The sequence below is a fragment of the Gopherus flavomarginatus genome, chromosome 4 (genome assembly GCF_025201925.1).
Source record: "Gopherus flavomarginatus isolate rGopFla2 chromosome 4, rGopFla2.mat.asm, whole genome shotgun sequence".
NCBI classification, from domain to species: domain Eukaryota; kingdom Metazoa; phylum Chordata; order Testudines; family Testudinidae; genus Gopherus; species Gopherus flavomarginatus.
The window spans coordinates 143,591,228-143,617,572 of record NC_066620.1 but is presented as its reverse complement, the minus strand read 5'-3'; the positions used below and the strand labels follow the sequence as shown (position 1 = coordinate 143,617,572).

Here is a 26,345-nt window from a genome sequence, read left to right as displayed (position 1 = left end):
ACTAGAGAGCAGCGGCTCCTGGCTGGAAGCCCAGCTCTGAGGGCAGAGCCATTGTCAACAGCACTGCAGAAGTAAGGATGGCACGGTATGGTGCTGCCTCCCTTACTTCTGCACTGCTGCTGCCCGCAGAGCTAGGCCCTCAAGTCAGAAGCTGCCACTCTCCTTCTGCCTATCTCTGAAGACAGCAGTGCAGAAGTATGGGTGGTATGATATAGTATTGCCACCCTTACTTCCGCGCTGCAGCTGACCGAGTGCTACCTTCAGAGCTGGGTGTCCGACCAACAGCCACCGCTTTTCAGCCGCCCAGCACTGAAGGCAGTGCAGAAGTAAGGGTAACAATATCACAACGCCCCTAAAATAAACTTGTAACCCCCCTGCAACTCTCTTTTGGATCAGGACTCACAATTTGAGAAATGCTGGTTTCCTCAGTGAAATGTGTATAGTATACGTTAAAAGCACACAAGAGACCAGATTTCATGGGAGGAGACCAGATTTCACAATTTGTGATGCATTTTTCATGGCCATGAATTTGGTAGAGCCTTAGGTGTAACTGCCACTCTTCATTTAAGATAGCTGTAAGAAACAATTACACTCCTTCACGAAACAGTAGTAACCTCCACCCTAAACAAAGGTACATGCCACCACCCAAAACCAAGGCACATAGTGGCTGCTCAGGAATTTGAATGATGAGGGAGAGGGGTTTGGCTGAGTACTGCGTGTAGTAGAAGTTTGTGTGCGTAAGAGAAGCAGAAGAGAAACTCCTCAGAAGCCGAGACAGAAAGCAGCATGGAACACCAGATACAGCCTGAATAAGCACTGTGTGATGCTGGAAAAAGAGAGAGGAAGAGTTTTGAGGCTGGGTTCTGGCTGAAAGGGGGATTCGAATTGTGAGCAAAGAAACTATATCTCCTGTTTGTTTTCTCCTATGTTCAGGAGGAAAAGGTCTTTGTACAATTTCTATAAACAAGCAGAATTGTATCAAATATCAGACTTCATCAGCAATTTATCCTCCTAAAGAAAACAGCCTGCAGGGCTCCAAACTTTCTCAAATATCCCACCACATCTCCTTTAACTCTTACACAGATAAAACCAAAAGAATTTTCAGACTGCTTTCCAGAATATTAATTAAAATTCTGGAAAGGTCAGGATTACATAATTAGAAGCAGTTATATATTAACTCGAATTACTAACGTGTAAGAAAACATAAGATCATATTTCTCTCACTAATTCAAAAACGTTTCCCTCCAAGAGCTTAAAGATATTTCAGTTAACTCATTTTGCTAACATTAAAATGAGTTTTAAGTTAAGGAGAAGCTTATTTGGTTTTGAATTTAACAACTGCTTCTAAGGAGATAATTTCTACAATTTATTGGCTTCTTGTATCTGGTATAAATTATAAAACAGTAAAGCAATATATGGTGTCAGATTATGGGTGCTCATCATCTGCTGAGATATCTAGCCACAAATGACTCAAGTTGGACCCTCAATTTCAGTGGTTACTTGAAAGTTATGGCCAAGAACGACTGGAGAACAAGTGAAATGACATCACAAGAAACAAGGGCTTGGCTACACTAGAAACTCCGAAGTGCTGCCGCGGGAGCGCTCCCGCAGGAGAGCTGCACGTACTCCACCTCCCCGTAGGGATTAGCTTGCAGCGCTGGCACTGGGGCACTGTTTACACTGGCACTTTGCAGCGCTGTAACTTGCTGAGCTCAGGGGTGTGTTTTTTCACACTCCTGAGCGAGAAAGTTGCAGCACTGTAAAGCGCCAGTGTAGCCAAGGCCCAAGAGAGCAAACACATCATCTTTTGAGCAACTGAGAGGAGAGGGGAGTTTAAAATCTCTTTAAAACTCTATTTATGTTAAAACCTATTTTAAAATCAAATACATAAATTAACATTTTGGAAAAAGAAAGCTTTTGTTAAAGATATCTCCCACCCATTCAATGAAGATGTTATAGTTAATAATAATATGCATCCTGAGACCCCCAAAAGGACAGCCCTGCAGCAAAACCAGAAGTGACATCCTGATATTTCTTTTAAAAAAAAAAAAGCACAAATCCAATTACATACAGCTTTTTTGCAAGTCATCTTTAAAGGAAACTTGGATTTTTCAAAAAAGCAGCAAAGAATCCTGTGGCACCTTATAGACTAACAGACGTTTTGGAGCATGAGGTTTCGTGGGATGCACGACGAAGTGGGTATTCACCCACAAAAGCTCATGCTCCAAAATGTCTGTTAGTCTATAAGGTGCCACAGGATTCTTTCCTGTTTTTACAGATCCAGACTAACATGGCTACCCCTCTGATACTTGGATTTTCCAGTATGCTGCAGAACATATTTTTACTTTAGTTCAGTATGTCACCACTGTTTACCATTTCTGTGCCCCTCTAGAATTCCCATTATTTTCATTTTATGTCTTTTTTTATTCTCTAATTATTTTTTCTTTGTTTCAGTTAGACACACTTATCTAACTCTGGCCATAACAGAAGTCTAGCTGGTTACTAGCAATCCATACTTGTATAGCTGATCAAAACATTTTCAACGCAAACGGAGTTTTGTACAAACAAAAATAATTTGCAGGAACGTGTCTTTAAAAAAAAAAAAAGCCAAAGACAGTAGAAATTATTTGCTTTGACTTTCTCCTTACGTTTATATCAAAACTATTCATTTAGACCAGTGTTTCCCAAACTTGGGCTGCCGTTGTGTAGGGAAAGCACCCTGGTGGGCAGGGCTGGCTTGTTTACCTGCCGCGTCTGCAGGTCCGGCCGATCGCAGCTCCCACTGGCCACAGCTTGCCACTCCTGGAAGCAGCAGCCAGTACGTCCCTTGGCCCACGCCGCTTCCAGCAGCTCCCACTGGCCCGGAGCAGCAAACTGCGGCCAGTGGGAGCCGCAATCAGCCAGACCTGTGGAGTGGCAGGTAAACAAACCAGCCTGGCCCGCCAGGGGCTTTCCCTACACAACCGGCGTCCCAAGTTTGGGAAACACTGCTTTAGACTCATTTTGTGTTAAAATGTTTCATTTTGAGAATGTAAACATTGGGGGGAGGGATACTCAGTGGTTTGAGCGTTGGCCTGCTAAACCCAGGGTTGTGAGTTCAATCCTTGAGGGGGCCGGTTGGGGATTGGTCCTGCTTTGAGCAGGGGGTTGGACTAGATGATCTCCTGAGGTCCCTTCCAACCCTAATAATCTATGATTCTATGAAAAATGCTACATTTCAACCATAGATTTGTTTTAACTTTCTCTCTCCACACACACACACACACACACACACTTAATACAATAATGTTTTGAGGTTATCAAAATGAAAGTTTTAACTTATTAAGAAAACATTTAAATGTTTCCCAATTTTTTTCAGAATCTTTATTTCATGAGAAATTTTGTTCCAATCTGGAATGCAAACTAATGTTGAAGAGTCCAGAATCTCCTGCAGAATGGAAATTCCATCTTCCAACAAGTTCTACATACCTGAGACTCTTCTTCAAATCCTTCACTTCATATTTTAGTTCACGTATTGCCTTTGCTAGACCAGCCCCAATAATTTTTAATTCTTCAACAAACATTTTCAAATCTGCTCTTGAAATCTCTGCAGGAGCCTCCATTGCCAAGTCTCCCAGCTCCACAGGCCCAATCAGCACCATATTATTTGCCTGCTAAGAGAAGAGGCCTAGCTACCTTTCCCTGCTTCAGACAAATAAGATTTGTTAAGTCATTTCCCCTCACCCCCTTCAGTCCATCCATGGAGCATCTATACTCAGAATCAGATTCCCATCCTGCAAATATACATGTGTTGAAGCACGGGCACACTCCCCATGAAATCAAACGGTCAACTCATATACTTTAAGTTAAGCACATATATAAATATCTGCAAGATGGAGGCCTTAATGAGGTAGGTCTCAGCTAAAAGAAGGTGAGCCTTTCAAAAAGTGTTTTAAAAGCGCGTTTAGTATCATCTCTCTTTTTATACTGCCTTCTTACAACCTGGTCCGATTCAGTCACCAGTCTGTTGCAAGTGCACCTAATTGCTGGATCTCGTTCGCTTCCAAGCCAACTGGGTCTGAGCAGAGTCTAGTCATAATTTCTAGTTCTGGGTCTATAGGGCACACTCCCAGGTTCAGACCCCTTGACACTCTGCAAACCAACCACCCCAGACTCTGAAACCAGTGCCTTACAAGCAGAGCCTCCTGAGTCCACCAAGTCACTTACACACACTCCCCCAGAACTCCAACTAAGCAGTAATTCAGGGGTCGGCAACCTTTCAGAAGTGGTGTGCCAAGGCTTCGTTTATTCACTCTAATTTAACGTTTAACATGCCAGTAATACATTTTAACATTTTTAGAAGGTCTCTTTCTATAAGTCTATAATACATAACTAAACTATTATTGTATGTAAAGTAAATAAGGATTTTAAAAATGTTTAAGGAGCTTCATTTAAAATTAAATTAAAATGCAGAGCCTCCCGGACCGGTGGCCAGGACCCGGGCAGTGTGAGTGCCACTGAAAATCAGCTTGCATGCTGCCTTTGGCACGCGTGCCATAGGTTGCCTACCCCTGCAGTAATTCAAGCTGTTTGGGGACAACGTGTCAGGAAAGACAGGTACAGAAGCCTAGCCAAGGAGTTTATTTAACCACAAAGACTTTACTCTTAAAAGCATCCAAGAGTTACAGATCTTTGAAAAAAACAGACAACGGAGAGGAACCCTCCCCATGTTTGATCTCACCTCTTCGGTGAGTTGAGGCAGGGGCAGCCAACCTGAGCCTGAGAAGGAGCCAGAATTTACCAATGTACATTGCCAAAGAGCTACAGTAATACGTCAGCAGCCTCCCATCAGCTCTACGCCGCCCACCCACCAGCAGCTCCTCTAATCAGCGCCTCCCACTCCCTCCCCGCACTTCCCGATCAGCTGTTTCATGGCATGCAGGAGGCTCTGGGGGGAGGGGGGAAGAGGGAGGAGTGAGAGCATGGCAGGCTCAGGAGACGGGGTGGGAAGGGGTGGACGGGGCATGTGGCAGAGCCAGGAGTTGAGCAGTGAGCACCCTCCAGTACATTGGAAAGTTGGCGCCTGTAGCTCGAGCACCGGAATCCGCGCCTACACAACGAGCCGCATATTAACTTCTGAAGAGCCGCATGTGGCTCCAGAGCTACAGGTTGGCCACCCCTGGTCTGAGGTTTATCAGCCTTTCAGGCAAGGCAGTGTCCCTCCTGCCTTCTCCCTCTCCCTCTTCTGACATGCAATGATGCTCACAACAGCATGCTTTCTTAAGGACAGTCTCTCTCTCTCTCTCTCTCTGTCATCCTCTCCCCCAGCCATTCACATCACCATGCAGAAAAAATATTGTTCCATGGAGGTAGGCCAGTATTTGAGAGTCAATCTAAGTCAACGGCCTGAGATTGCAGATTTGATATCTTCCCAATGACAGTCCTTCAACAAGGTGTCAAAGTCCTTCCCTGGGCAGGGCTGCTGTCTGGAGTGTAGTTTGACAGGCTGTTATGAAGACCAAACAGTAACAAATTGTGATACAGCTTATCCCTCTATCATCCTCGCTAGTAGCTCTATCTCTTCCACACTTAATTACCTTAACTTCTCCTCCCACCCCAAAGGCATTTTTCCATAGGACCCTACCATTGTTTGGTTTTTATATCTTTACTCATCCATCAAACAGTTCTGATGATTCTTTTTATGGTAGATCTTTTATTGTAGTTTAACGTTTAATTTTATCATTTAATTGTAAACCGTAGAAAAGTGCCCCATGTACCTTTGTTGGCACAGTAAGGAATTCAAGTACCTTTAGTAAATATAAATGAGCAATAAAAACTAATGAAATGTAAAACCCAGGAAATTAATATTTCATGATTGTATCTATTTTATCTATCTGTCTACATGGGTTAAAAATACCAGCTCCGAATAGTCTGATATTCTGGGGACATTCAGCTACCACTACATTCATAGTCTGTTTCCTTAGCAACACTATACAAGCCATCTGGCTGCACACAGCTAAATTCTAATACCATATTTCATCTATATCACAAATAGGCTAGAAAGGCATTTATATTTTAAAGTGTGTAATCACTATGATAATTGAGTATGCTAATAAAACAAAAACGTTATTGGTATTCTTGGAGGTGGGGGGAAGAATTACACACACTGGCTTGATCAACTGGATGCCTCAGAGGATTGATAACAGGATACACAGTCTTTCACTGGGCTGCCTGAAAAATCCAGCTCCTCTCACTGCAATCAGCAGAGCTGCTCAAGATGATAGTCCCTTGGCTTGAAAGGGAGAGAGATGCTGGCAGGTCTTTTTCCAAGAAGGATTTTCAATTTTAGAACTTTTCCTTCATCTTCATCCTATAGAGCTGAGATTTTACAGCCTTCAGGATGCACTACAATGCTCATTTGTTTTCTTGGGCCTTTCTGGGCGAAGCAGTTGGAGGAAGTTGGAGTCTGGTGCTATATATGGTGAGCTATTAAATGTAATACAACTAACCAGGCTATAGACATGAGGTGGCTTGGCAGCAGAATTATTTATGGTAAGGATATTTCTCCTTCAGTTTTTTGGATTTGGGGGGTGTTTTTTTAAGATAACTGTACAGATACCTAGAGCTTGATTGGATAGACAACTTAAACAAACAAAGAAATAAATCCAGCCCAGGTCAGTATTGCCCATATATTGCTAAGAACTGATGTTTCTTAGCTAGTCTCTGTGAAATGAGTGAATGGATACAGTCCAGTTCCTGGTAGACAGGTTCAACATAGTAACTGCAGTGGAAACATCTCAGGGTAAAGAGAGAAGGTTTCCCTGCCCTCTTACAAGTTAGGCACAGTATATTTCCCTGCTCTCATAAACACTCTGAACTCACTGAGGTGAGTCAGTACTGAGTATTGCCAAAACTCTTTCAGATGACATCCGCCTTCACATCACAAACAACATTTGGAGTCTCAGGGCTGGTCTACACTACAGTTAGGTCATCTTAACTACATCTGTCAGGGGCGTAAAAAATTTCATGCCCTGTGTAATGTAATTAAGCTAACCTAAGCCCCAGCGTAGACACTGCAAGGCTGACAGAAGAATTCTTCTGTCGACCTAGCTACTGCCTCTCACGGCATGTCTACATTACAAACTTTTGGTGATGCAAGCTGCACCAATATAATGTCACCACAGTTAGTATATCACCTGCACATGTGATACTTGGCTCCCTGCACTGGTGCGATGTGTATTCACCAGAAGCACTTGTGTCGATGCGGTGTGGTACACGACGGGTAGGTATCCCAGAATGCAACTCACCACCATCCAGTGGACTTTTGGGGAAGTTTTGGCAATGAAAGCAGGAAGGCAGAAACGAGTAATGCTTGGCTGCCTGGGAGCAAGGAGTCAACTTCCAAGCATGCAACTTTCTCCATCTTGTAATGTCATCTATATCCCATAATTTTTGCACCTTAAAAAAAAAAACAAACTCTCTCAAACCCATCTGGCCCTCCTCGCTGTCCACCATCTCTGACAGAAACACAGCGTGTACAGGTCTGCACTATTGTCATGAGTGTTGCAAGCACAGGACGCACAATACTTCAGTATTTGTAGAGCCACAAGAACCACTGAATCAGAGGGGAACATTCTGATTTTGTGGAGGACAGACTGATGTGGGACACAGCGAGAGCCAATTCAAGTTGTTGATGCCATTCACAGAGCAGCTGCAGATGGTGAAGCATTGCTTCTCAGCCTGAGAAACAAGCACTAACTGGTGGGATCACATTTAATACAGATTTGGGATGACGAGCGGTGGCTGCAGAACTTTTGGATATGCAAGGCCATGCTCCTGGATCTCTATAGCAAGCTTGCACCAACCCTCCAGCACAGAGACATCAGAATTAGAGTTTCACTGTTTGTGGAGAAGCAATTGGCAATTGCACTCTGAAAGTTTGCAACACCAGACTGCTACCAGTCAGTGGGAAATAATTTTGAAGGTAGAAAATCCACTATGGGGGCCCTTGCGATGCCAGCCTGCAGGCCCATTAATCGTCTTCTGCTATGCAGGACTATGATTCTCAGCAATCTGAGATGGATGAATTTGCAGCAATGGATTTCCTGAACTGCAGTGGAGCAACAGACAGAACTCATATTCCTGTTTTGGCACCAGACCACCTTGTCACAGACGCTGACATTTTTAAGAACACAGGACTGTACAGAAAGTTACAAGCAGGAACTTTCTTTCCCCATTGGTGGATTATCACTGGTGATGCTGCAATGTCAACAGTGATTCTGGGGAACCAGCCTACCTAATTCAGGAAGCTGTATACCCGCCATCTTGACAGCATCAAGGAAAAATTAATCTATTGCCTCAGCAGATGCAGAATGATAGCTGATTGTGCTTTTGATAGATTGAAGGGAGGCTGGCATTGTTTACTCACAAGACTGGATCTGAGTGAAAAAAATCATCCCAGTGGTTATGCAGGTCACAGCAGGCTGCTAGAACAACAGCTGGGGGCTTGTCTACATCAGAAAGTTGCAGCGCTGGTGAGGGAGTTACAGCGCTGCAACTTAGGAGGTGTACACATCTGCAGGGCACCACCAGCGCTGCAACTCCCTGTTTGCAGCGCTGGCCGTACTCCCGTTTTGTCTCGGGTGTAGAGGATCCAGCGCTGGTGATCCAGCGCTGGTAATCAAATATAGACACTTACCAGCGCTTTTCTTGACCTCCGTGGAATAAGCAGGTATCCCAGCATACCTGAGGAAGCCTCTGGTAATCAAGCTGGTCTCCTTCCCCGGTTTGCTCTCGCGTTCCCCGAACCCCGAGCAAGCAGGTCTCCTTCCCTGAGGTTTGCTGGGTGGTTCCGGGAACGCGAGAGCAAACCGGGAAAGGAGACCAGCTTCACCGCGGTTTGCTCTCGCGTTCCCCGAACCCCGAGCAAGCAGGTCTCCTTCCCTGAGGTTTGCTGGGTGGTTCCGGGAACGCGAGAGCAAACCGGGAAAGGAGACCAGCTTCGCCGCGGTTTGCTCTCGCGTTCCCCGAACCCCGAGCAAGCAGGTCTCCTTCCCTGAGGTTTGCTGGGTGGTTCCGGGAACGCGAGAGCAAACCGGGAAAGGAGACCAGCTTTGCCGCGGTTTGCTCTCGCGTTCCCCGAACCCCGAGCAAGCAGGTCTCCTTCCCTGAGGTTTGCTGGGTGGTTCCGGGAACGCGAGAGCAAACCGGGAAAGGAGACCAGCTTCGCCGCGGTTTGCTCTCGCGTTTCCCGGAACCACCCTGCAAACCGCAGGGAAGGAGACCTGCTTGTTCGGGGAACGCGAGAGCAAACCGCGGCGAAGCTGGTCTCCTTTCCCGGGTTTGCTCTCGCGTTCCCCGAACCACCCAGCAAACCGCAGGGAAGGAGACCTGCTTGTTCGGGGGTTCGGGGAACGAGAGAGCAAACCGGGAAAGGAGACCAGCTTCGGCGCGGTTTGCTCTCGCGTTCCCCGAACCTCCCTTGAAGCCGCCCAACAGCGCTGCAGTGTGGCCACATCTAACACCACTTGCAGCGCTGGTTGCTGTAAGTGTGGCCACTCTGCAGCGCTGGCCCTATACAGCTGTACTAATACAGCTGTAACAACCAGCGCTGCAAAATTTTAGATGTAGACATGGCCTGGGAAGCAAAAGGGGAAATGTTGCAGCCAGGCTGGAGGGTGGAAGTTGAAAAGCTAGAAACAAGGGCTATTAGAAGAGCTCAATGCAGAGCTATCCAACTCAGGGAGGCTTTGAAAGAGCACTTCAATAGTGAGTCATAGTAATGCATTGTGATGTACTGTGTTCTACCTCGCCCTGCTGTTCTGGTGCCTATTAGCAACTATGAGGTGCTTGGTGCCCATGCATGAAAGTAACACTTTCAATGTACCTATTACTTTTGTGGCGCTTGCTGTACATTTATGATCATTACATTGTGTTTGTTACTGATCCTCTGAGTTGTGTCACACTGTATAATGAGGAAGCGGATGCTTTCAATACTGCTAGGCATTCTGCAGCATATTTTGGGAGCTAATAAAGATGAATTATTTTCCAAACAATAGAATCTTATTGACTGACAGAAATACTGTAAAAAATTCTGTGCAAGCTAAAAGCAAGTACATAAAAAACTTAATAAATTTATGAAACCAAGCATAAGAATATTGATTTCCATTTTGGCAACCGCTGCTCTCACAGGTCAGTGTACGTGAAATTGCGCTTGTCCCAAATGACCCCTAGTGTGGAACGGCAGGGATAGGGATGCACCCCCAGATTCCATTTGGAATGTTGAGGGGAGCATAGGGAGGTGCTATAATGGAGTTCTCCAGAGGCGGAAAAGGAAGATGAGTCCATGATTGTTAAACCTGTATGTCCACAAGAGTTTGCAGCAGCTGTGTTTGCTGCTGGAAAAGCTCCATTATGGAGTGGTGCATCTCCCTCTCCTCTTTCTGCTGAGAGTTTCACAAGTCTGCTCTTTTCTTCTCCATACAGTCTGCAATATTCACCCTCAAGGCCCTCTGCTCATGGTCTGATACAGCACTGGCTTGCAGGATCTCACTGAACTTGTCATCCCGAGTCCTCTTCTTTCTCCTCCTTAACTGGCTAAGGCATTGTGTGGGTGTGGAGCAGGAACCCCTCAAGGTCATAACAGCAGCAGCTATAGATGAAACACACAGGTATCACTGTAAGTATAGTCACAGTAGAAAGCAAAAGTAAAGATTTCAGAACTCCCTTGCCTTGCTCCCCTAAAGTTTTAAACAAGACATGCTTAAAGACACTTCTGCTTTGAAATGCTTGTGCACCACACCACTCACTGCACCAGCCATGGTTAGCATGCCCTGCCAGGGGCGAAGGAAACGAGAAAGGAATTGCTCGGTTGCATGAAGTCATGAGTAGAGAGAAATGGTACTCAATACTGGCACCATTTTCTACAGGTAGTGGTGATTTTAACTAATATCTCACTCCTGAAGGTGATAAAGGCACCAAGAATACAGCTGCTGCTGGCATCCCGAAACCACCAGGACCTATATGCCGTTAGCCTGTTGACTGCAATGGTGACTACCAAAGTCATTGTGGACTGGCACAGGAAAGCGTCCTACCGCGGAGAAAGAAATAGGCATGCCATCCGTAGAAACCTTCAGGAAAGGATTACAGAGTAACTCCATAAAAGTTTTATCAGGATCTCTGAGGGACATCCCTGCATACTTAAACAAACTGCTCCACATGACCCTCTGCCCCCACCTAACTCTACAGGGGAACAAAAAGCAGATAACAACGCTACCTGTCTAGTTATACTGCTACCTCTTCTAGTAGTAAATTAGTGAAAAGTCAATAGCTGTGTCCTGCTAAGTTGGGAGCATCATCAGAACTTCATTGTAATGGAAAATACATGTACACACTTACCCAACATTTGTTCCCCTGCATTGGTTCAGATGTGCTTTACTGGACTGTGATGGAGTCTCAAACCGGTCTTGTCTTGTAGCATAGCTGGACCAGCCCCCTACAGTCACATGCTCCCCAGTCTCCTCCTCCTCCTCCTCGTCCTATTTCAAGGCAAGGGCCTGTGACTCCAGCTCCTTGGAGGTATACACCATGCTCTGTGGAGTGCAGGTGGGGTCTCCGCCAACTATGGCATGCAGCTCTTTGTAAAAGCAGCTGGCCTGTGACTCAGTGCCAGATCGACTGTTGGCCTCCCAAGCCTTCTGATATGCCTGCCACAGCTCCTTCACTTTCACTTGGCACTGTTGCTGATTTCTGTTGTACTCCTTCTCCTGCATCTCCTGTGCAATCTGCTCATAGATGTCCACGTTTCTATGGCTGGTCCATAGCTGTGCCTGCACAGCCTCTTCTCACCACAGGCCCAGGAGATCTAATAGCTCCCCTCTACTCCAGGTCAGAGTGCATCTGAAGCGTGTAGCTGGCATGGTCAGTTGGGCAGTTGCAGACAACAGTGGAGAGCTGCTCAACAAGGGGGAGGGATAGCTCAGTGGTTTGAGCATTGGCCTGCTAAACCCAGAGTTGTGAGTTCAATTCTTGAGGGGGCCACTTAGGGAGCTGGGGCAAAAATTGGTCCTGCTAGTGAAGGCAGGGGGCTGGACTCAATGACCTTTCAAGATCCCTTTCAGTTCTAGGAGATTGGTATATCTCCAATTATTACCTAATATGCTCGGTAAGATGGACAATCAGAAAAAAGCCTTTCAAACATTTGAGAGCTTGTAAAGTGTGTGTAGGGGGCTGGGGGTGGGGGGAGAGAGAGAGGAAGCTTCCAGTCCTGGTCACTCCTGAGCTGTGGAGATCACAATTGTGACCAGAGTGGTCATTGTCAGGCATTGTGGGATAGCTGCCGAAGGACTTTGAGGGACATGGGTAATGCAGTGTCTGCACTTATGCTATGTCACCCTCATTACATCAGCCATGGCTCAGGGAGCTGGTGTAACTGTGTTGCCTTAAGAGAGTGCTTACATCAAGTGTAGAGATGCATACAGCTAGGCTGATGCAAGGCAGCTTACATTGATTTAACTTTTTAGTGGAGACCAGGCCTCAGAGAGGCGGATTTACTACAGCACTGTAATAAATGTCTGCACTGGAAACGCTGTAGTGTTTCTAGTCTAGACGTACCCCCAACAGATACTCCAAATTCAAGCCTGGTCTGTATTTAAAAGTTAGGTCAACATAGCTATGTCGATTAGGGGTGTGAAAAACCCACACCCATGCCCGACATAAGCTATACTGACCTAACTCCCAGTGTAGACGCAGTTATGTTGATGAAAGAATGCTTCTATTAATGTAGCTACCGTCATTTGAGGAACTGATGGTGTTCCATAACAGAGTGCATAAAAATCGATAAAATTAAAAAATGTTTTTTCAAATCAAACACAGGTTTGTTTAACTTTTTAAATAAACCTATTTAAAACTAAATTTGAAATTAGCATTCTATGTGGAGATCTAAATTTATTATAATCTATTAAAATTATTTAAACAAAAAAATTATAAACAGTACATATTTGTTGCCAAGGTTTAAAGAAAATCAAACCACTGAACTAGAAGAAGTCATTGACTTACCACCTGGAACCAGAGTTTTCTGACATGCCTAATCCATTTTTATAGCAACAGTCTCTTCTGCAGGTTCATAGAAAACGTTTTCTTCATTTCAGTTTATTCAACTAGTTCAGTTCAATGACTAGCTCATTCAAAGTTAAGAAACCAACTGGGAGTACGTGAGAGGATGAAAACTACCAGTTCTAAAATCTTGAAGGCCATTAGGATAGGAATCTATCAGTTCAACTGATTAACTACAGATAATATTTCCTTTAAGAAATCAATTTTCAATGCAAAACTTTTGATAAGCTTTTTTCCCCTTCTGCATCTAGCATATTTCATGTATTTTTAAATAAAAAGATCTAAAATGCTGTTTTAGTGCATTTTTGATTTCCATCCAAATAGAACTTGAAAAATCACAATTAAAAAATTAATGATCTAGTCAATAAGAAATAGATCATCCATCATTTTCTAATTAAAAATGTAAAAATTAAGAATCTGAATTAATGTAAATTAATTTATATAATTACGTAAATATATACATGTATAAATATGGCACAGTCTCCTGTTAGCAAAAAGAAGCACCAAACTTAGAACAAAGGCTATATTTAATTGCAAATCAACGTTTTTAATGATTATCAACCAATGAGGATCAACCTTTAAGAAAAGAACTAAAAAGTACAATTGAAAACACGACTGAGATTATTTAAATCAACGTTTCCTGCTTTCTGATTTAAGTCATGATCAGTGATGCTGCTATGCCAGCACAGTCTCCTTAGTGTAGAGAAACCCTCAGTGGTCCTGGAGGCCAAACTAACTTTTCAGCTCTAATGGTGAGCCCTTCAAATCAAAGTTGTGGCATCCTGGGGACGGAGGCTCCTCATTTCCACTAAATGTGTTGATTCTTCTCTGTGAACAGAGGGATTCCATCTCCTGGGCTGTTACTACATATACCTTTCTAAAGCACTTACTTCACACACACACACAATCCTCTGATGAGAGATTGAGTGCAAGCATGCGCTCGAGTGCATTCTTTAAAAGCTTCAAGGAGGATTTTTGGTTAATTTATTAAAATTATAAGTTAGAATAACTTATTTGTGTACTTACATAAACACCTTTTTTTTTTAAATATATAATACAAGAAGTTATAACAAACAATACCCAGGGCAGGACAATACAACTTAATAGCTTCCTAGTTAGACACACCTATATAAACACTGACTAACATACACACCAACTCTTGTCAATAACAATCTAAATCACAAACAGATTTTGGGAGAAAAACCTCAAAAGTGACAAATAATACTGAAGACTTTAAACCTAAATGATCTGATAGAATACAAGGCTCAATGGAATAAGGCTAAAGTACTAAATAAATCCTGATGTTCTGCAGGTTAAGCAACACAAAATTCAATTTTTCTATTTCAGAATCATTTTCAACACTTTTTTAAAAAGCATCTTTACAACTTTTTTGAGAAATCACATACTTTTTCACTATTATAAAAACAGAACCTTAGAGATGCTCAAAAAGGTGTGATTTTATGAAATATAGTAAATCCTAAAGCAATAAACTGTTCCAATAGTTTTTAGAGTTTATCCAATTCAGCTGTCGAAAGATATGATTTTTACAATCTTCATATAAAAATCTGCTTTTTTCTTTGTACATCTGTTGCATAAATTTTCTCTCTGGAATTTAAAGTAACTCAAATTGAGCACCCTAAACTAGTGGACACTTTTGACCTTAATTTCTCTGTACCTCAGCTTCTCATCATAAAATGTGGATAATACCACCTCCTGGCCTCACAGTAGTGTTCTGAGGATAAATTAATTAACGTTTGTAAAGTGTTATGATACTATAGTGATGAACATTATAGAAAATTAATGATGAAATGAATAATTCTGTCTTCGGCGCAGGGTTTGAATAGTGCGCAGCACATAAGGCATGGGACCACACACTGAGCAATGAGGAGAAAACAAAATACGGAGTAGCTGCTCATTAAGTGAACACTGCCCATCCTATGCACTGAATGAGGAAGGAATCCTGTGGAAAAGCAGCATGTAATCATGTAATTAAAGACTATCATCAGGGCCAGCCTAAGACCAAATGGCACCCTAGGAGCATCTTCAGCACCTGCCCCCCATCCCCAATTTGTTAAACTTTTGAATACCTTATTTTTTATTGCATTTGTAGCCCATTTCACAACTTGGATGCACAATTTGTATGCATGATTTATCCCTGTCATATAAGATGCTAACAACAAAAATAGCACCCCAAGCCCAATGCCCTCCAAGCACGGTACTCAGGCAGTCGCCTGCCCCTAAATCTGGCCCTGTGTATCATAATGCATAAGCATAAAGGAGCTGAATTAAGGTTGCAGAAGCAACTTTAATTCTGGCATTTTTCCTAACTTTTGTGTGCTTGACTTTGCAACCTTAATGTTCTTTTAACACAGTTTTGTATGTGTAACATTATAGGCTGGGCTGTTAGCACTGCTGATTATTGAGGTGGCCAGTTACTTCTCATTATAAAACCCTGTTTTCAATTGCTTTTAACTTTGTCAAAAAGAAAAACCCACAACCCAGACACACTCAATATTTCTGGGGAAATTTCAGTGAAAATAGTTCAGCCACTTCCCAGAAAAAGGCTAAGAAAAAATATGTTGTTTTGACCATATTACTCTTGGGGAAACTGCAAAATTCTGCATTGCGCAGTGGTGCAGAAATTAACATTGTGTACTCAGAATTTCCTTGCCCCCACAGAAATGGTCTGCAGTGCTTCTGGCTGCCACTAGGGACTACTGGACCCAGCAGAGCCCAGCTCACACATAGAAGACACTGCTGCGGCGGGGGGAGGAGTTAGAGGGTTCCTGGCAGCTGCAGTTCCCAGCACCTCTTGTGTGAAGGAGAAGGCAGTGCACAGGAAACTCCAGAGCTCCAGGCTGTTTCTCCCTTTGGATCCCTCGGTTCTAGGGGAGGAGGGGGGTGGGTGTGTGGGCTAGCGGAAACAGCTAGGCTCTGGGGGGAAGAGGGGATGCGAGTATCTGGGCTAGGGGGGGCCCCACAAGGCTGGTCTGTGGGGGGATGGGAGTTCAGGTGTATTGGCAGGGCTCTGTTGGGGAAGGGGTTGTGGGTGTCTGGCCCCCACAGCTGGACTCTAAGGGTGGGGAGAAAGGGGCAGAGAAACAGGAACTGGGTTGTCATAGAGGTTTCTTTAACTCTCTAGCCCTGGGTGAAATTTTGTGTGTGTCTGTATTGTTAAAGACATATTTGCTGACAGGTATTTTGAAATAAATTACCAAAATAATTGAAAATGGTGTGATTATGTACTATTATCGTAAATAAATTGTAAATAAAATTAGCAGAATTTTAAAATATTGTGCACAGAATTTTTCATTTTTTGGCACAGAATGCCCCAGGGGTACCATATTAAAAAATTCCATCAGCCTGTCCTTTGAAAAGTTCTCATGCCACCATGCTTTGAAGCAAGCATTTTAAACTTGGCAGGGGTTTGGCCTTTGCATCAGTGATGTGCCTTCTGCTCTCACCAAGAAAATCCACCCAGATTTAGCCAAGCAAAAAGCCTTTGGGGGTGGGGAAGGCGCCATTTGCACATGCTCGGTAGAGACTTCTTATATTTTAGCAGCTAAATTCTCAAGATTCCCTCCACACTGGCTATGCTTCAGCCCAGGACTGAGTAGAACTTTCCCTGAAATTATACCTCTGGGCTGCTATAGGCCCTGCTGGGTTTGGGCACCAGAACTGAGAGCAGGGAGCCAGTCTCTCCTGTGCTTTCAATGATCCCCCGATGATACCCAGGCAGCATGGAGGAGGATAATGCCTGATTTGAATGCTGAGGGGGCAGGGCCATAGCAACAAAGAACGTGGCCCCCTCCGAACATATGTCCGGGGCCCCTTACAATGCAGAAACTGGAATGCGGTATTTATTTTATACAATATACAGGGTTCATATTATGTATACATAGGCCTACAGTGTTCATGTATTCCGTATTTACGCAAAGCGCTTCTTTCGAGCCTTGTTCTCCGCAAATTGGTTAATCAATGTGTCATAGTCCAGAGATCCGGCAATCTTGTTTTCGACTGAGATAACTGCAAGCGCAGAAAGCCTGTCATCTGTCATGGTTGAGCATAGGATATTCTTGATCAGTTTCATTCTGCTGAAGCTCCTTTCAGCACCAGCGACAGTAACTGGTGTGGTCAGAAGAATTCTGATGCAAATGCAAAGATTCGGATATATCTCCTGAAGGCTGTTCTTGTATATGTACGTTAAAAAATTGTTTGCCGTGACAAGTCCTCTCTCTTTCTCGATGACATAAATAAAATGATTCAATTCCATTATGAGTTCATTGGCATCAATGTCTCCCATTTTTCTTTCAAAATTTTTGCTGTGATTCTCCGGTTCATTTTCTCTGTGACACTGCTTCAGGCCGATAGCGTTGTACAGAAATCCAAACAACTTATACCACTTCACGAGCTGGTCAAATCACGACAAAACAGAAGATATGGCCTGATCAGTGAGAACAAGAAAGAACTGCGATTTAAATTTTTCTTTGGCAGAAAGACAACTCGAATCATCAGCACATTCGTAATCAAACATTCTCTTCTTACGTTGCACCCTGGTTTCTGGAAACACCTGCTCAATACCCATATGCTCTGCTATTTCACGTGCATTTGTGACCACGGAGTTATAGCCTGTATTTCGATAGTCTTCCAAAAACTTCATTGTAGCACCGACTTCTGCCTGCAGTACGTCAATTGACACATCTGGTGAATTAATTTGCTGGTTTTATTGACGTGAAATAGTATATCGTACCACGTGTACACAGTCAGAACAAAAGGCCACGTAGTAACATGGTCTAAAAGCGCACTGGCTTCTGTTGCTGTATTGCCATCTTTCTTTTCGAGCACATATTCTCATAAAGATGACAAAGCATTGCACAATTCTTCAAGGTGATAACGCAATGGCTTCACAGCATCAATTCTCGACTCCCAACGAGTGTCCGATAACCCTTTAACAGATATTGGCATATGTTCTTGAAGTATATCCCAATGTGAAGGTGAAGAAGAAAAGATAACGTATATTCTGTTAATCAGACCGAAAAAGTCAACGGCATATTTCGACGACTTTGCTGCATCTGAGATCACAAGATTCCAAGTGTGAGCTCCACATGGTACATACAAGGCACGGTCATTTATTTCTAGCATGCGGGCTTGAACTCCTTTATTCTTTCCTCTCATATTTGCTCCGTTATCATAAGCTTGGCCTCTCATGTCAGAAATGTCTATTCCTAAATTGTTTGCCTTTTCAAGAAACGGTTCCAATAAGCCCTCGCCAGTTGTATCATGAACATTAAGAAAACCAACAAACACTTCACGAATATTGACACCGTCTTCACCGTTGCATTCAACAAATCATAACACCACAGACATCTGTTCTTCATGTGACACGTCGGGAGTACAGTCCAAAATAACTGAATAATATTTTGCTTTTTTAAGCTGCACTATGTTGGCCTCTTGAATGTTACTGGCAACAAGTTGAATCAGCTCGTTTTGGATCTGTGGACTGAGGTACTGAACATGTGTCTCTGCCTTCTTAATCCTCTGTAAAAGTTCACTGAGGACAGTATCATACTTTGCAAGCAATTCAAAAAGTTGCCATTTGAAGGATCGCCGAGCTTTTCATTACTTCCTCGAAATGTCAAGTTTCTTTCGGACAAGAAAATAACGACATCAACCATGCGTTTGACGACATTTCTCCAGAAAACTCTTCCTTTCAGAAAAGCCTGCAATTCGAGTTGGTCAATAGATGTACGGTTTACTATGCCTGACTGAAGGTCAAACCATTTCACCATACAGTCTTGATGACCTTTGCCTGTTTCATGCTGCTGAAGTCTTTTTGACAGTGCTTTCCAAGCAGATGTTCCACGACGTAGCGGTATGTCGCCAGTGCCAAATAATTTACAACAAAAACAAAAAATGGCATCTTTCTGAACTGAGTACATTAACCATGAACGTCTTATTTTCTCGCCATTTGCCATGGTTCGACAGAAATGAGTACTTGTGAACCTCCGTCTTTCCTCGTTAAATGGAAATTCGTAACTTTCATTCTGCTGCGGTGAGCCACGTGCAACAATGTCACACACTTGCCTGTCCGATATTATAGACGGCCAATCTCCTGGATCATCAGTCAGTGGTTCAGATTCAGATACTTCTTTCCCGGCAGCAGCTGGAATATCTATCACAGTTTGTTTGGTAGAACAAGTGGCTTCACCTTCAACCTCACTTGAAGCACTTCTGGATACGATTCATCGCTGCTAGCGCTGTCCATTTCATGTGCCTGTACCTGTACGTTGGATTGCAGCGCAAAATACGTTGACAACTTTGGAATTTTCTCAAGTTCCTTCTCGGCATCTTTTGCTGCCTTTCGTTTACTAGCTCCGCTCTTATACATTCTCTTAGACATCACAAAGCACGCTTCTGCGTTGGAAACGATAAAAAACTAAACAACTAAATTAATAACATTTATCCGCCGACCGCCATTATGAACACAAATACACATTCTTTGAATGGGTCCAACTAAAATTCGAAACTGACCGACAGACAACTGATGTAGCCAATAGCATTATGATGTATCATAATGACTGCACGGTTTTGTCAGTAAAACCAACATGGATTGTGCAATAGCATCAATAAATGTCACTTACCTAGTTATACCTTACATTTTTTTTGCCACTTTTAGGGGTGTCATAAACAGATAGCTAAGGGTTAATGTCTCTTTCACCTGAAGCACCTGACCAGAGGACCAATCAGGAAACCGGATTTTTTTCAACTCTGGGTGGAGGGAAGTTTGTGTCTGAGTCTTTTGTCTGTCTGCCTGCTTTCTCTGAGCTTTGGAGAAGCAGTTTCTACTTTCTAGTCTTCTGTTTCTAAGTGTAAGGACAAAGAGATCAGATAGTAAGTTATATGGTTTCTTTTCTTTGGTATTTGCATGAATATAAGTGCTGGAGTGCTTTGATTTGTATTCTTTTTGAATAAGGCTGTTTATTCAATATTCTTTTAAGCAATCAACCCTGTATTGTATCATCTTAATACAGAGAGACCATTTGTATGTATTTTTCTTTCTTTTTATATAAAGCTTTCTTTTAAGACCTGTTGGAGTTTTTCTTTACTTCAGGGAAATTGAGTCTGTACTCACCAGGGAATTGGTGGGAGGAAGAAATCAGGGGAGATCTGTGTGTTGGATTTGCTAGCCTGATTTTGCATTCCCTCTGGGGGAATAGGAAAGTGCTTTTGGTTTCCAGGATTGGGAACGGAGAGGGGGAATCACTCTGTGTAGTTTCACAGAGCTTGTGTCTGTGTATCTCTCCAGGAGCACCTGGAGGGGGGGGAAGGGAAAAAGGATTATTTCCCTTTGTTGTGAGACTCAAGGGATTTGGGTCTTGGGGTCCCAGGGAAGGTTTTTCAGGGGGACCAGAGTGCCCCAAAACACTCTAATTTTTTGGGTTGTGGCAACAGGTACCAGGTCCAAGCTGGTAACTAAGCTTGGAGATTTTCATGCTAACCCCCATATTTTGGACGCTAAGGTCCAAATCTGGGACTAAGGTTATGATATGAGTGGCAGTGGTGGGAGGATAGACAGAATCCAGAAGCCAGTAGGAATATTATATTTTTCTTTTCTCTGCTAAGGGCTTTTTAGCAGAGAGAAACAGTTTGGTTTTAAAAGGGAACCAGAGAGAATTTTTTTTCTGCTCTCTCTGGCAGTTTGTGGCTTGCATGTTAAGCAAGAAGCCATTACCAGACTGTTAAGGGTCTTTTGTCACACAATAGCACTCCCATTGAGAGTCAATACCAGCACTATATGCATGCAAATAAAGTGGTTTTTCAGGTTTACTTAACATTGAAAATTAGCTAAAGGCACTGTTGCTAGGCAGACTTCAGGAGGCAACAGAGATCCTGCAGTTCAGAAGATAAACACCGGAGGGCACCCCAACACAAGAAAACAGGAATCATGACTTTTAAGGCAAAAATTGAGGCCGAAGAACAAATCAAAGAAGCTGAACACAGGCGACAACTGGAAATAAAACAAAAAGAGATGGAGATGAAAGAAAGAGAAGAACAAATCAAACAGGCAGCACACAAAAGAAAACTAGAAGAAGAAGAGTTCGCCCACCGAAGGAAACAAGAAGAAGAAGTGTTGGCCCACCGCCGAGAAATGGAAAAACAACAAAAAGAAAATGAAGAGAAGGAAAAACAGAGAAAGCATGAACTGGACTTGGCAAAAGCTGGGCTGCATGTGCCAGCCAACCCTAACAACCCGGCGCCAATTATTGCTCCACAGCACAGGAAATTTCCCACTTACAAGGCAGGGGATGACACCGAGGCCTTCTTGGAAAATTTTGAAAGAGCCTGTCTTGGGTACAACATCCCCGAAGACCAGTACATGGTAGAATTGAGGTCACTGCTCAGTGGACCTTTAGCAGAGGTGGCAGCTGAAATGCCTAAGCAGCAAATGGTTTGAAAAAGTTTATAGTCATTCAAGGCCAGATACAGAATGGGGATAACCCCAGATCATGCCCGTCGGCGCTTCAGAACCCAAAAGTGGAAACCAGAGGTGTCATTTCCCAAACACACCTACTACATTGCAAAAAACTATGAGGCCTGGATAACAGGAAACAACGTTCAAACCTTGGAAGAACTGCACCTCCTCATACAAATGGAGCAGTTCTTGGATGGTGTTCCTGAAGACATCACACGGTACATACAAGATGGAAAACCCAAAGATATCGCTGAGGCGGGGGAGATTGGAGCCAAATGGATGGAACTGGCAGAAAGCAAGAAAGCTACTGTCAAGGGGAACGATTACCCCAGGGGGCACACAGACCATAAACCCTACAACCGAGGACAGCCAAAGACCCCACATACCACCCAAGTAAAGCCACAGATACCCTACCCTTCAACCTCACCAGTCTCCAGTAACTCACCTCGGCCCAGTGACCCATCAGATGGAAGATGCTTTAAGTGTAATGAACTGGGACATATCAAGGCCAACTGTCCCAAGAACACCATGCGAGTGCAATTCATTACACCACCATCACCCCAAAGATCCCCAGGCCCGGATGCCTCTCAAATACCCTTGGAGCGAAGGGAAAATTTGAGAGTGGGCGGAAAGAAGGTTACTGCGTGGAGAGACACGGGGGCACAAGTGTCAGCTATCCACCAATCCTTCGTTGACCCCAAATTCATCAACCCAAAGGCCAAAGTTACAATTTACCCCTTCATGTCACAAGCTGTAGACTTGCCTACAGCTCAACTGCCTGTCCAGTACAAAGGCTGGTCAGGAATGTGGACTTTTGCAGTCTATGACAATTATCCTATCCCCATGCTACTGGGGGAAGACTTGGCCAACCAGGTGAGGCGGGCCAAGAGAGTGGGAATGGTTACACGTAGCCAAACCAGGCAAGCTTCCAGACCCATTCCTGTTCCTGAGCCGTCCACAGAGGCCCCGTCTGTGTTACCAGAGACCCAGACAGAGGTAGTGGACCCGGATTCCATGCCAACCACTGAAACAGCCACAGCACCTCCAGTCCCAGGCCCGGAACTGGAACAGCAACCAGCACCAGCAAGTGCAACCCCATCTTCAAACTCAACGCCAGAGGGCACCAGCGAGCCAGAACTGGCAGAAGCCAAAGACAGCCATACCCAAAAGGCTCAGCCAGAGCCTGAAATACCCACAGGTGCACCAGCGGAGAGCGGTTCACCAGCAACGGAAACAAACCCATCACCTACATCGCTTCCAGAGGGACCAAGTCCACAGTCTGAGGAAGAACTGATGACCCCAGCCTCAAGGGAACAGTTCCAGGCTGAGCAGGAAGCGGATAACAGCCTTCAGAAAGCTTGGGCGGCGGCACGGAGCACCCCACCGCCTCTCAGCTCTTCTAATCGATCCCGGTTTGTTATAGACCAAGGACTTTTATACAAGGAAATTCTTTCTGGTGGACACCGGGAAGAATGGCAGCCGCAAAAACAGTTGGTGGTTCCAACTAAGTACCGGGGGAAGCTCTTAAGCTTAGCCCATGATCATCCCAGTGGCCATGCTGGGGTGAACAGAACCGAGGACCGGTTGGGGAAGTCCTTCCACTGGGAGGGGATGGGCAAGGACGTTGCCAAGTATGTCCGGTCTTGTGAGGTATGCCAAAGAGTGGGAAAGCCCCAAGACCAGGTCAAGGCCCCTCTCCAGCCACTCCCCATAATTGAGGTCCCATTTCAGCGAGTAGCTGTGGATATTCTGGGCCCTTTCCCAAAAAAGACGCCCAGAGGAAAGCAGTACGTACTGACTTTAGTGGACTTTGCTACCCGATGGCCGGAAGCAGTAGCTCTAGGCAACACCAGGGCTAACACTGTGTGCCTGGCCCTAACAGACATCTTTGCCAGGGTAGGTTGGCCCTCCGACATCCTTACAGATTCAGGGTCTAATTTCCTGGCAGGGACCATGGAAAAACTGTGGGAAACTCATGGGGTGAATCACTTGGTTGCCACCCCGTACCACCATCAAACCAATGGCCTGGTGGAAAGGTTCAATGGAACTTTGGGGGCCATGATACGAAAATTCATCAACGAATTCTCCAATAATTGGGACCTAGTGTTGCAGCAGTTGCTGTTTGCCTACAGGGCTGTACCACATCCCAGTTTAGGGTTTTCACCATTTGAACTTGTGTATGGTCACGAGGTTAAGGGACCATTACAGTTGGTGAAGCAGCAATGGGAGGGGTTTACGCCTTCTCCAGGAACTAACATTCTGGACTTTGTAAGCAATCTGCAAAGCACCCTCCGACACTCTTTAGCCCTTGCTAGAGAGAATCTAAAGGATGCTCAGGAAGAGCAAAAGGCCTGGTATGACAGACATTCCAGAGAACGTTCCTTCAAGGTAGGAGACCAGGTTATGGTCTTGAAGGCGCAACAGGCCCATAAGATGGAAGCATCATGGGAAGGGCCATTCACGGTCCAAGAGCGCCTGGGAACTGTAAATTACCTCATAGCATTTCCCAATTCCTCACTAAAGCCTAAAGTGTACCATGTTAATTCTCTCAAGCCTTTCTATTCCAGAGACTTACAGGTTTGTCAGTTTACAGTCCAGGAAGATGAGGCTGAGTGGCCTGACGGTGTCTACTACGACGGGAAAAAAGACGGTGGCGTGGAAGAGGTGAACCTCTCAACCACTCTGGAACGTCTGCAGCGGCAACAAATCAAGGAGCTGTGCACTAGCTTTGCCCCATTGTTCTCAGCCACCCCAGGACGGACTGAGCGGGCATACCACTCCATTGATACAGGTAATGCTCACCCAATCAGAACCCCACCCTACCGAGTGTCTCCTCATGCCCAAGCTGCTATAGAACGGGAGATCCAGAACATGCTACAGATGGGTATAATCCGCTCATCTACCAGTGCACGGGCATCTCCAGTGGTTCTGGTACCCAAACCAGATGGGGAAATACGCTTTTGCGTGGACTACCGTAAGCTAAATGCGGTAACTCGTCCGGACAACTATCCAATGCCACGCACCGATGAGCTATTGGAAAAGTTGGGACGTGCCCAGTTCATCTCTACAATAGACTTAACCAAGGGGTACTGGCAAGTACCACTAGATGAACCTGCCAAGGAGAGGTCAGCATTCGTCACCCATGCGGAGGTGTATGAATTCAATGTCCTTCCTTTCGGCCTTCGAAATGCACCCGCCACCTTCCAGAGGCTGGTAGATGGTCTACTAGCTGGACTGGGAGAATTTGCAGTTGCCTACCTCGATGATGTGGCCATTTTTTTCAGACTCCTGGCCCGAACACCTACTACACCTGGAAAAGGTCTTTGAGCCCATCAGGCAGGCAGGACTAACTGTTAAGGCCAAAAAGTGTCAAATAGGCCAAAACAGAGTGACTTACCTGGGGCACCAGGTGGGTCGAGGAACCATAAACCCCCTACAGGCCAAGGTGGATGCTATCCAAAAGTGGCCTGTCCCACGGTCCAAGAAGCAGGTCCAATCCTTCTTAGGCTTGGCCGGATACTACAGGCGATTTGTACCACACTACAGCCAAATCGCTGCCCCACTGACCGACCTGACCAAGCCAAATGCAGTTAAGTGGACTGATGAGTGTCAAAAGGCCTTTACCCAACTTAAGGCAACGCTCATGTCTGACCCTGTGCTCAGGGCCCCGGATTTTGACAAACCATTCCTAGTAACCACAGATGCATCTGAGCGTGGTATAGGAGCAGTGCTCATGCAGGAAGCAACAGATCACAACTTCCATCCTGTCGTGTTTCTCAGCAAGAAACTGTCGGAGAGGGAAAGTCACTGGTCAGTCAGTGAAAAGGAATGCTATGCCATTGTGTACGCCCTGGAAAAGCTACGCCCATATGTTTGGGGACGGCGGTTCCAACTACAAACTGACCATGCTGCACTACAGTGGCTTCATACTGCCAAGGGGAACAACAAGAAACTTCTTCGTTGGAGTTTAGCTCTCCAAGATTTTGATTTTGAAATTCAACACATCACAGGAGCTTCTAACAAAGTTGCTGATGCTCTCTCCCGTGAGAGTTTCCCAGAATTCAGTAGTTAAAAAGTGTTCTTAAAATGTAGAAGTCTGTTAGATGTATACTTAGTAGTATATGTAAAGGTGCATGTGTTGTATTAATCTGTTTATTTTCAAGTTCTAGAAGGAAATCGCCACCAGTGAGCTTCCCCACTGTCTGCAATTTGGGGGGCGTGTCATAAACAGATAGCTAAGGGTTAATGTCTCTTTCACCTGAAGCACCTGACCAGAGGACCAATCAGGAAACCGGATTTTTTTCAACTCTGGGTGGAGGGAAGTTTGTGTCTGAGTCTTTTGTCTGTCTGCCTGCTTTCTCTGAGCTTTGGAGAAGCAGTTTCTACTTTCTAGTCTTCTGTTTCTAAGTGTAAGGACAAAGAGATCAGATAGTAAGTTATATGGTTTCTTTTCTTTGGTATTTGCATGAATATAAGTGCTGGAGTGCTTTGATTTGTATTCTTTTTGAATAAGGCTGTTTATTCAATATTCTTTTAAGCAATCGACCCTGTATTGTATAATCTTAATACAGAGAGACCATTTGTATGTATTTTTCTTTCTTTTTATATAAAGCTTTCTTTTAAGACCTGTTGGAGTTTTTCTTTACTTCAGGGAAATTGAGTCTGTACTCACCAGGGAATTGGTGGGAGGAAGAAATCAGGGGAGATCTGTGTGTTGGATTTGCTAGCCTGATTTTGCATTCCCTCTGGGGGAATAGGAAAGTGCTTTTGGTTTCCAGGA

At 44.4% G+C, this 26,345-nt stretch overlaps 1 protein-coding gene across 1 annotated transcript in view; it reads right to left on the bottom strand.

The window, feature by feature from the left end:
* GPR63 (G protein-coupled receptor 63) overlaps positions 1 to 26,345 on the bottom strand; it is a 52,365-nt gene that overhangs the window by 18,570 nt on the left and 7,450 nt on the right. The window lies entirely within an intron of this gene.